This window comes from Plecotus auritus (genome assembly GCF_963455305.1).
Source record: "Plecotus auritus genome assembly, chromosome: 9".
Classification (NCBI taxonomy): Eukaryota; Metazoa; Chordata; class Mammalia; order Chiroptera; family Vespertilionidae; genus Plecotus; species Plecotus auritus.
Window position 1 is genome coordinate 127,930,287 of NC_137783.1, and position 12,338 is coordinate 127,942,624.

General features: G+C 40.7%; 1 protein-coding gene across 2 annotated transcripts in view; it reads left to right on the forward strand.

Moving 5' to 3' along the window:
* The window catches only part of GAS2 (growth arrest specific 2), a 122,378-nt gene that overhangs the window by 34,726 nt on the left and 75,314 nt on the right, over positions 1–12,338 (forward strand). The gene's annotated exons all lie outside the window — the stretch shown is intronic.

Below are 12,338 nucleotides of genomic sequence, written 5' to 3' on the forward strand. Positions count from 1 at the left end.
ACATGACATAGTCTCAAAAATATTTTAAAAACCATCCCCAATTTGTTTTAGCTTTTCTAATTCATTAATTATTAGCAGCTACTATTAATTTTGTTGAGAATCTGAGGGACTGTCACTCCTAATATCCAATACTCCTTTCTCTGAGAAATCTTTCATATTTAGAGAATACGTTTTTCTTCCTCCATTCAAACCTCACTCTTTCAGTCTTGCTACACTAGCTGTGACTTAGAAGTGTTCCAAGATGGAAGTGATAAAAAAGAAAGAAAGAAATCACTGTTCTTTGCTTCTGTAGAATTATCTATTTTTTTCTTTATTCTCTTAATCCATCGTTGACAACAAATGACATAGTTTTTTTTTTCCAAAGCACACACATAATCTGGTTACTTCAGAGTTTAAAACTGAGATTGCAGGCCATCAACCACATACATCTGCCTATATGATTCAGTGGTTCAAATTCAGGGAATATTCACATTAAAATATCTGGATTTCCAAATTCTTCTGGAAATTCGGAAGATCAAACAACATTGGCACTGCATCTCTTTATGGTAACAGTGAGGTAGAACTAAGTGAATAAGGCTGTCCCTCCTGGACCTGCCATGAACTCTTCAGTTTTCTACAGTCTCCACTATTCCATTTAGTCCCCTGGAGCTCGCCAATTCATTCTGTTATTTAATCTGCCTGGCCTCTTCTGGGCCTTTGGGATTACAATATTAGTAATTCTTATTAGGCATAAAATACCCTTTGTGATCCTGGCTCAGCTGACTTTTTTTGGACTCATCTCCTCCTCCACATGCTGTATTCATCCATAGCACACATGCTTGTTCAGGCCTCTGCCAGATGTTTCCCTTAATGCAATACACTGTGCCTGGTGAGCATTTGAGATCCTTCCATTTTGTAAATTGCTTCTCCTTTGTAAGGCTTTCCTGTAATGATTCCTAATCAACCTCTCCCAAAAGTTAAATGTACACTCATAAATTTCTCAAAGAACTGAATTTAAACTTCTATTTAAATACTTAAACTTCTATTGCAGTTCTTACCATATGAGATCATGATTTTTTAAGTCTGTTTTCAAAGATGCTGAGGGTCCAGAAATACTATATCATGGCCTGGTCTTCCTTCTATTTCAGTCCATGATGCCCAGTGTTACAACTGGCATGGAGCTGTGCTTTAATAATGATTGGTTGAGTGGAATCAGATTAAGTTTTTACTACACTTTTCTAGAAGGCCCCAACATTTAACTGTATTTTAAAGTGTAGGGTTAGACTTTTGGAATTTTTAAGAAGCCAGTCTCTGTCTAGTCATATGTAAACAATTAGTCGGGAGAACAGAAGCTTTTCATAGTAGCAGAGCATTTAGATAATGATTCCATGTGGATGTATATGTAAAATTAGGCACAACGTACACACAAGTGGAAAGAATGCATTTGTTGTTGAAGTTCCTGTATTTTCTCCTTAGTGAAGCCTTTGGTGCTTCTTAAACAACTGTCAGTGTCATAATTACTTTTTTGTAGACTTTAATTTTTAGAGCAAAATTGATCAGAAAGTACACCAATGCTACATTTGTTACAATCAATGAACTTATACTGACACATCGTCACCCAAATTCCAAAGTTCATTCCTGTTGTATATTCTCTGGGTTTTGACAAATGTATAGTGACGTATACTCACCATCCTATCTAATAAAAGAGTAATATGCAAATTGACCATAACTCCACTACACCCACAAGCCACGCCCACCAGCCAATCAGGAGGGAATATGCAAATAAACCTAACCAAGATGGCTGCAGCCACAGAGAGCAGGAGGGAGGCTTGGGTTTCCCTGGCAATGGAGGAAGCCAAGCTTTCTGCCTGCCCTTGCCAGCCCAGGCCTCCACTCAATGCTACAAAGTTTCAATGGTAGAAGATACATAAATCCAAACAGAAATGGCAGCAGCCACAGAGCTGGAGTGAGCAGAAGGCTTGGCTCCACTCCAGATTACAAAGTTTCAATTGTAGAAGATAAATAAATCCCAGATCCCAGAGCCTCTGCTTGGGTCGCCGGGGGGCATGGCCGGCCTGCAAACCACCACAGGCTCCTCGCCCAGGCCATCCCACACCCCAAGGGAACCCCCACCCTGATCTGGGACACCCTTCAGGGCAAACCAGCTGGCCCCCACCCATGCACCAGGCCTCTATCCTATCTAATAAAAGAGTAATATGCAGATTGACCATCACTCCAACACACAAGATGGCTGCCCCATGTGGTCAAAGATCCTGCCCCCATGTGGACACAAGATGGCCACCACAAGATGGCCAGCAGGGGAGGGCAGTTGGGAGGGACCAGGCCTGCAAGGGAGGGCAGTTGGGGCGATCAAGCCTGCTGGGGAGGGCAGTTAGGGGTGACCTGGCCGGCAGAGGAGGGAAGTTGGGGGTGACTGGGCCTGCAGGGAAGGGCAGTTGGGGGGGACCAGTCCTACAGGGGAGGGCAGTTAGGGGTGACCAGGCCTGCAGGGGAAGGCAGTTAGGGGCAAACAGGCTGGCAGGGGAGCAGTTAGGCATCAATCAGGCTGGCAGGGGAGTGGTTAGGGGGTGATCAGGCTGGCAGGCAGAAGCGGTTAGGGGCAATCAGGAAGGCAAGCAGGCGAGCAGTTGGGAGCCAGCAGTCCTGGATTGTGAGAGGGATGTCCGACTGCCCGTTTAGGCCCGATCCCACTGGGCAGTCGGACATCCCTTGAGGGGTCCCAGATTGGAGAGGTTGCAGGCTGGGTTGAGGGACCCCCCCCCCCGTGCACGAATTTCGTGCACCGGGCCTCTAGTTATAGTATCATTCAGAATAGTTTCACTGTCCTAAAAATCTCATGTTATCAATGAATCACATGATGAATCACCTATTTATCCCCTCATCCTCCCAAACCCCTAAATCATTTTTCTGTTTCTATAGTTTTCCCTTTTCCAGAATGCCATAAAGTTGGAATCATACAATATTTAGCCTTTCACGTGGGCTTCTTTCACTTAGTAACACATTTAAGGTTCCATCATATCTTTTATGACTTAATAGCTCATTTCTTTTTACTGCTGAATAATAATCCATAGTCTGGATGTACCACAGTTTATCCATTTATCTACTGAGGGGCATCTTGTTTGCTTCCAAGTTTTGGCAATTATGAATAAAGCAGGTTTTTATGTGTACATAAGTTTTCAACTGATTTACATCTTAACTTTTATTGTCCACTTCATCTTTTAAACCTGAAATTTGAGTATTTTTGAGAACTAGGTTTGACTATCATTTTCAACATCATTTTATATTATGCCAGAGATAATTTCAGATAATTCAAAATACTTAAAATATTATCCTTTATTATTATCATTTTTATTGTTTATCATTTTATAGGATAAACCAGAATTTGGCCATGAGAAATCTCTTTTTTTCTATATTCATGTGAATATTTTTATGATGTTATAGCATAGAGATTGCACCAAATTTTGCTGTAAGACCTGTTCTTTCTCAAGTGAAATCTATTGTGAGGGAGGAAATATTATTTCTCTTCTCCTCTTATAAGTTCTTCTGGTTGGTCCAATAATTCAATTGACATAGGCAGATTAATAGGAGAAAAGAACTAAATTTATTATATATTAACATATAGGGGTTTTATAAAAATATGGGGCCCTAGGACAAATTGTGCAGTTGAGACTTATATGCATGCCACTTTGAGCTAAGGAGAAAATGGGATGTGTGGTTTGGAACTTCAAAGGGCAGGAAAGCAATTCACACAGAGATGGAAAAGCAAATGCTTGGTAAATAAATGTTTGCCGAGCCATTTTTAACAATGGGGCACAGTGGGCTTTTATCCAATGGACCTTGCTAAGTTCCTCCCTGTCTATCATACCTGGATCATGTTAAACTATCCTTATCTATGATGATTGCTCTCTTCCTGGAGCAGGTCCTCTATCTAATCTTTTTTTTAGGAATTAAGGGGGAAGGGAAAAGATTTTCCCTGAGTCTTTTGTTTCTTAACAACATTCTGTTTCCCTTCAATATGTTGGAGGGGAAAGGAGTGCAAAGGTCCATTTTGAATTCAGTCCTGGTAAGATGAGTGGCTATTGTACTAAATCATAGCTCAATTTGTCTGAGGCGTGAGGTCCTATTGCATAGCCCCCAGGAGAAATTGATGGTACCAGGAAGGATTTCCCCCTATTTTTAATTTTAACAATTTTTGATCTTGAAGAATATATTTCCATCCTTTCTAAAGTCACTTAGTAGTTATATTTAGATGTCTTCATGTGGTGAATGTTCATTGAAATGATTTTATTGATTTTTCTTTCAATAAAATACATAGCAAAACCAAAAATAGCAAGGGGATGGAAACATTGATTCCATCATGGAAAATGTGACTTTATTGACTGCGTATTTGCACAGCACGTTCTGTATGCCCTTTGGAAAAGGAAATATATTAGTTTTTGGCGTTTTCCACATCTTTTATATACCTGTTCTGTTTTATATCTGAAATAACTGCAAACCAAGGGGAGTAGTTTGTCTCAAACTTTTGGGAAGAATGGATTATTTTAAACTAGTATTAAAATTTCAGTTTACTGCATATAGAGGAGTAAATATGCCATTGTCTAAATTATTTTCTAGTTTTAATAGCTCAAAGAGGATATATAATTTTTTATTTTAATATTACCTGGACAAAAAATGGGAAATAAATGCTGAAATATATTAAATTAAAGGCATTGGTGAGCTGTCATGGGGCAATTAGAAGTGTATGGGCATAAGAGATGGCATGATTTGATTTTAATTGTGCATGAGTTCATTATTTTCCTAAAAAAAATAGAGATACTATTGGAAAATGGAGATACTATATCTACCTAACTCATGGTAGGTTATTCATGGCACCATGTTTTTGAGATTTAAATCGGATAATCTATGTGAATGAAAGTTTTGTGTGCCTAGAGCAGGGGTGGGCAAACTTTTTGACTCGAGGGCCACAATGGGTTCTTAAACTGGACCGGAGGGCTGGAACAAAAGCATGGATGGAGTGTTTGTGTGAACTAATATAAATTCAAAGTAAAGGAGCAGAGGGGAGAGCAAGAGAACCCTCCGCTCTTTCGGCTCCGCGGGCCGGATAGAACAGCCGAACGGGCCGGATCTGGCCCGTGGGCCGTAGTTTGCCCACGGCTGGCCTAGAGCATGGTAGGTCCCCATAATGTTAATTCCCTTTTCCTCCACCCACCATATGATTCAGAAAACAATAAGACAGTACTGCTTGTGTGTAAAACACTATATTTGGCACTATGCCAATATAATGATAAATAAGATCCTGGTTCTCTAAGAATAGATTATTATAAGTTTTATAAATTGAATTAGTCATGACTACCCTTTTGAAGCTTTAATACCCATGACACCATAACTAAGACACATGCATGTTGAACTCTGCAGCATATAAGTAAACTCCTTGTAAATGACCAACATAGTTGTGTATCTCAGGACTGTATGAAGGGAGACTGTTGGATTTGAGGGGCGTTGAAAGAACTGAGTATGACATTAGTTAGAGGGAAACTAGTCAATTCGTAAACTATTAGACTCTCTGAAACTTCAAATAATGCCTTTACCCTCCCTATTAAGAATGAATGTGCTATCTGAGAGCCACAAACCACATGTGCCTATAAATCTATATTGAATAAAGTGAAATAAAATTGAAAAATTAGTTTCCAATCACACTCACTACAGTTCAAATGCTCAATCATCATGTCAATATAATGGGTAGTATAGATATAGAACATTTCCATTATTACAGAAAGTTCTATTGGAAAACTATTCTAAAAGTGAGATTCTAGTTTAGTGTGAAGATAGAAATAAATTGTAGCATGACCCTTGCTTGGTAAGTGAGCCTAAATTTCTACCCAGTTTCAGTTCAGCTTGGCAGTTGTTCTATACTCATCATTCTGTATTTAGTAACTTTCAAAAATAGATGTTACTTAAAATTTTCAGTTATACATTTCTTAATTTATGGAAAACATTTATGCGTAATTATACTGTGAATTTAGTGAATTTTGAAGGCCCTAGAAATTTATCCCTTGAGAATTTAAATTCTCTAATACAGTCTTTTACTCTTGTTATCAAATTGATTATGATCTAGTTTGAGGAGTACGGTCTAATTGTTCATTCGTGTATTCATCAATCAGGTTTTGAGGATATCCTATCTAATAAAAGAGTAATATGCAAATTGACCATCACTCCAACGCACAAGATGGCTGCCCCCATGTGGTCAAAGATGGCTGCCCCCATGTGGAGACAAGATGGCTACCACAAGATGGCTGGCAGGGGAGGGCAGTTGTGGGTGATCAAGCCAGCAGGGGAGGGCAGTTGGGAGGGACCAGGCCTGCAAGGGAGGGCAGTTGGGGGCAACCAGGCCTGCAGAGAAGGGCAGTTGGAGGGAACCAGGCCTGCAGGGGAGGGCAGTTGGAGGGAACCAGGCCTGCAGGGGAGGGCAGTTGGGGGGAACCAGGCCTGCAGAGAAGGGCAGTTGGGGGAAACCAGGCCTGCAGGGGAGGGCAGGCTGGCAGGGGAAGGCAGTTAGTGGTGACCAGACTGGCAGGGGAGGGCAGTTAGGGTCAATTGGGCCAGCAGGGGAGCAGTTAGGCGTTGATCAGGCTGGCAGGGGTGTGGTTAGGGGGTGATCAGGCTGGCAGGCAGAAGCAGTTAGGGGCAATCAGGAAGGCAGGCAGGCGAGTGGTTGGGAGCCAGCAGTCCTGGATTGTGACAGGGATGTCCGACTGCCCTCCTAAGTGGGCAGTTGGACATCCCTTGAGGGGTCCCAGATTAGAGAGGTGCAGACTGGGCTGAGGGACACCCCCCTCCCCTGTGTACTAATTTCATGCACCGGGCCTCTAGTCTATATATATAAAAGCCTAAGCGACCATTCTACCATTAGACAGTTTGACTGGTAACTATGATGTGCACTGACCACTAGGGGGCAGATGTGCATCACACAGGCATAGAAACATGGAACAGAATGATGATTCTCAGAGGGAAGGGGAGAGGGGGGAGGGTGGGAAGAGATTAACGAAAGATTTTATATGCATACTAGAGGCCCAGTGCATGGATCCGTGCACTGGTGGGGTCCCTCAGCCTGGCCTGCGGGGATCAGGCCAAAACTGGCTCTCCGACATCCCCTGAGGGGTCCTGGATTGTGAGAGGGCACAGGCCAGGCTGAGGGACTCCACCAGTGCACAGATCCATGCACTGGGCCTCTAGTAATATAAAACAGCATTGTCTGGAAAAGCTAATATGAGTAAATAATTAAAGACATTATATAATTTAAAGGAGTTCTTTGGAAAGTTGAGTGGTAATGGGGAGAAATATCAGATGAGCTATGTGTAGAGCTTCTCTAATGAACCCCCAGTTCTGTAGATCTGAAGAATTTCTCTCCCTACCTGTGATCAGTTTTCAGCTATTCAGTATACTTATAGTTCCATAATTACTCAGGGCCATTCTCTATTTTAAACCTACTCTTTAAGATTTCCTTGGCAAGAGGAAAGTTGATTTTATTCAATATTTCTGTTTTCCTTTTATTTACTGATATTGAAGAAGAGATTCAGGCAGAGCTGGCTTTTTCCCAGAATTTTCATGAGTACCTAGAAAAATTAACAAATTAAAAAATCATAGAAATGGAAGATATATAATTGCTAAGGTTTTCAGAACTTTATAACAATTTTTGTGTAAAATGTGTCAAAATATTTTTAACTCACAAAAGTATTGAGTGCTGGTATTATTGAATCATTTGATCTTTAATTCAAATGAAATTAGACTTCTTCCCTTAGACTCTTAATTATAAATGGCACGTCAACCCTGGGAAGACCCTTGACCCTTTGCTTTTTGGTTGATGTGCAATCAGGAAGAATATTGGATCTTACAAGCTATGTGCTACTGCTCTCAGCCAATGAGTAAAGATCCTTTCTCCTAGTGTATGTGATGGCTTTTAAAGGTACTGTATATAAGGGTTCACTAGTCATTTGGACTAATGAAGATGACTTTAAACAATTTTTAGCAATAAAACTTTTTATCTGGGTGAAGATTGGAAGCTTCCTTTCACACTGTTTACAGTTTCTAGTCTTCAGCTGAGATGGAAGCACTGACTTTAACAGCTTCATAACAGAAACAAATACTCCATAAATCACTTAAAGGTCAAGTTGTTAGATCAGTATTACTGATGAATTCTTTTACACTGGAAATTCCCAAGTTATGAAGTATCAATAGCTAGCTTGAATTTTATCTGCCCTAAAATAATTTTCATGTCTTTCAATATGAATGAATTTTAAAGAAATACTTAGGTTCTGTATATGATATGTAGATGACTTCGCAAGGACCACAGGCTTATAGGTAGGAAAAAAATGCTATTTTTATTTATATGTTCAGTGCTTGTCCTTATGAGTTAGTTCTTAAAGAGTAGGCTGAACAATTTGGGCTTGTTGCTGGTGGGTATTCTCTCAAAATGTGTTCCCCTGTGGATTAAGTGTCAAATCAATCTCTAGTCCAGGGGTGGGCAAACTTTTTGACTCGAGGGCCACAATGGGTTCTTAAACTGGACCGGAGGGCTGGATCAAAAGCATGGATGGAGTGTTTGTGTGAACTAATATAAATTCAAAGTAAAGGAGCGGAGGGGAGAGCAAGAGAACCCTCCGCTCTTTCGGCTCCGAGGGCCGGATAGAACAGCCGAACGGGCCGGATCCGGCCCGTGGGTCGTAGTTTGCCCACGGCTGCTAGCTTCTTCATGAACTATGGATATTGTATGCCTTTATGTCATACAAATCATGCTCCTCATGTTCTTTAGCATGCCCTTAGCTATGTCAAATATTTTACAGTTCCTGGGTTATAGGTCCTGTATTCAAATTCATTTATCCCTTTGAAATGGTTTCACAAGTTATTTTTTCCCCACCCAGGTAAAGAGATGGTAGATCTTAAAGTGGCTCGGTATTTGGATCTATTTATGTTCTTAAAGATGATCTTTGCCTTGTTCGCCTTATGAAAGGTTTATAGTCACCTCTTGGAAATTTTGTTTCAGCAAATATAATTTTAATATGTTTTTATTGATTTCAGGGAGTAAAAGAGAGGGAGAGAGAGATAGAAACACCAAATGATGGAAGAGAATCATTGATTGGCTGCCCCTGCACGCCCTCCACTGGGGATTGAGCCCACAACGTAGGGATGTGCCCTTGACTGGAATCAAACCCAGGACCCTTCAGTCTTCAGGCCGCTGCTCTATACACTGAGACAAACCAGCTAGGGCAAATGCAATTTTATAAAATGTTTTGGCTGACATAATTTACTTATTTTGACTACTTAATATGAAAATATGAAAAAAATCACTCAAATTCCTAAGACATATTTTGAAATTATGTAAAATACGAAGTAAATGATCCTCTATGCATCAATCACTTTCCTCAAATATATTTCTATTGTTTGGATTCATATCCTTCTTGAGTTTTTTCTAAATTAACATTATATAAGGAAATATAGTATTCACACTTATAATACACCATATTTATATGCAACTTAACTTTTTATACGTCCATTTGCATCATATATATATATATATACACACACACACACACACATACATACACCAGTGTGTGTATACACAAATATAATAAGATGAAATAGTAATAATACACACACACACACACACACACACACACACACACACACACACTGAGTGGCCAGATTATTATGACCACCCCATCAGTACTTCGTTGGGCCACCTTTTGCCTTCAATACTGCGGCAATATTGTCTTGGCATTGACTCCACAAGATGTTGAAAGGTGATGCGAGGAATCTGACACCATGCCTGATGAATAGCACTGTCCAGTTCTGTGAGATTTGATGGTTGTGGAACCAGCTGCCTGATGGCTCTTTTAACTTCTTCCCACAAATGCTCAATTGGATTGAGATCTAGTGATTGTGGGGGCCACCTAAGCAAGGTAAAGTCTCCCTCGTGTTCTTGAAACTACTCCTGCACAATATGAGCACCGTGGCATGGCGCATTGTCTTGTTGGAAGAAGCTATTTCTATTGGGATATGCCATCAACATGATAGGATGAACTTGATCAGCAACGATACTTAGGTATATTGTGCTATTCAGACGTTGTTCCACACGAATTAAAGGGCCCAAATCATGCCAGGAAAACATGCCCCAAACCATAACACTGCCCCCACCAGCTTAAAGGGTTGTACTCATGCATGTAGGGTGCATGCTTTCATGCTGTTTCCGTGAAATTCTCACTCTGCCATTTGCATGATGCAACTGGAAACGTGGCTCATCAGACCACATGACTTTTTTCCAATGCTCGACTGTCCAATCCTTGTGTTCCTGTGTGAATTGGAGACGTTTTATCTTGGTAACTGCAGACAGCAAAGGTGTTCGAACAGGCCTTTGGCTTCCATATCCCATACAATGCAGTGTACGGCTAATTTGCCTACAAACGTCAGGTGGTCATAATAATCTGGCCACTCAGTGTGTGTGTGTGTGTGTGTGTGTGTGTGTGTGTGTGTGTGTGTGTTTGCAAATTGTTTTTGCTTAAGAGTTTATAATGAACATCTTATGGTTCAATACATATATGTTTATCTTGGTCTTCTTTAATGATACATAGAGTTCATTGCATTTTTGTTTTATATTCTATTCCACCAGCCCTCTCTTGACATATTCTTATTTCAAGTTATTTTTTTGTTCAGTCACTGTTGCAACAGATATACATATATCTTTTTAAAAAAATACATATTTTGTTGATGTTTTACAGAGAGGAAGGGAAAGGGATAGAGTTAGAAACATCGATGAGAGAGAAACATCTATCAGCTGCCTCCTGCACACTCCCCACTGGGTATGTGCCTGCAACCAAGGTACATGCCCCCGACTGGAACCGAACTTGGGACCCTTGAGTATGCAGGCCGACGCTCTAGCCACTGAGCCAAACCGGTTGCAGGGGTGGGCAAACTTTTTGACTCGAGGGCCACAATGGGTTCTTAAACTGGACCGGAGGGCCGGAACAAAAGCATGGATGGAATGTTTGTGTGAATTAATATAAATTCAAAGTAAAGGAGTGGAGGGGAGACCAAGAGAACCGGATAGAACAGCTGGATCCGGCCCGTGGGCCGTAGTTTGCCCACGGCTGGGTTAGGGTGATATACATATATCTTTAAGCAGTAATGCTATTATGTCTGTAGGCTGTATTCATAAAAGTGAATTATTAGATTTAAGGATATATGTATTTTAATTTTAATAAGTACTGACTAATTGGTGTTTGTGAATATGTTATAAAGAATATATTATGCTATGCTATATCTGTTTGTTTTTACAATTCATATAGGAAAGCATTTCTCTGAAAACTATTACTTAACCAAAGTGGTTAAAGGGGTATTGCTATATAGTAACCTTATTTTTTATTTATATACATATCTATAGTACCTAATATATATATGTATATATTCATGCAAAAATTTTAATTATGTCTACCCTAAGTCAAATTCAGTCATCAACAAAGAGATGTATCGACACAGCCTTTAACTGATATAGTAAGTGAGTGTTCTTGTTGTCTAGCCTTAAAATCCTTGCTCATGAAGAGGTCTAGTAGTAGTTTGTTGTTAGCAGGACTTCACCAGTCCACTCATGGGCCATTGTTTTATTTTTTAAAACCATCCTTGTATATGGACTCAACAATCAACCACATTTTGGTTATATTTGCTGGTTGACAGTGCATAGAGGAAATATCCTGACTATGAATCTAAATCACAAAGTGCTTCTCCCTTGATCTTTTTTCTCTTTGAGGTAAAGCTCTATGTAGCCCAGATCATCCAAATTCATGGTTCTGTCTTTTCCTTAGAGTCTCACTGTATCACTTCATGCAATGCTGTGGGGCGTAGCTACAGTGTTTTGGACAGTTTCAAGCCTTAGGCTAATGAGAGGGCACAGTCCTCTCATGGCCACGTGCAAGTCGCAGCCTGGAGGGCAGAGCCCTCCCAGCACAATTATAGCCAACAGCTGTAGTTGTAAGCTTGAACCTAGGGTCCGAACACGTGGCCCCATGTGCCTAAGTGATATAGGCTGCAAGTAAACAAAGCTTGATCAGGTGCATGTAGTTGAGTAGGACTGAAACCCATGAGAGTGTTGTAGACATCTTGACCACACCCTTACTTTGCCTCATGGCATCTGGCTATAAAATAAAGACACGGCTTGTAGTCCGTGGCGCTGTCTCTCCATCAGAGGAGCAGCGTCCCACCGAGACCCAACTTTTATTCTCTTGTCTGTCTTTTCTAAGCCTTTCAGCCGCCCCCTCTCAGGGTCACTGAACCTGGCTGAGCTGGCGTGG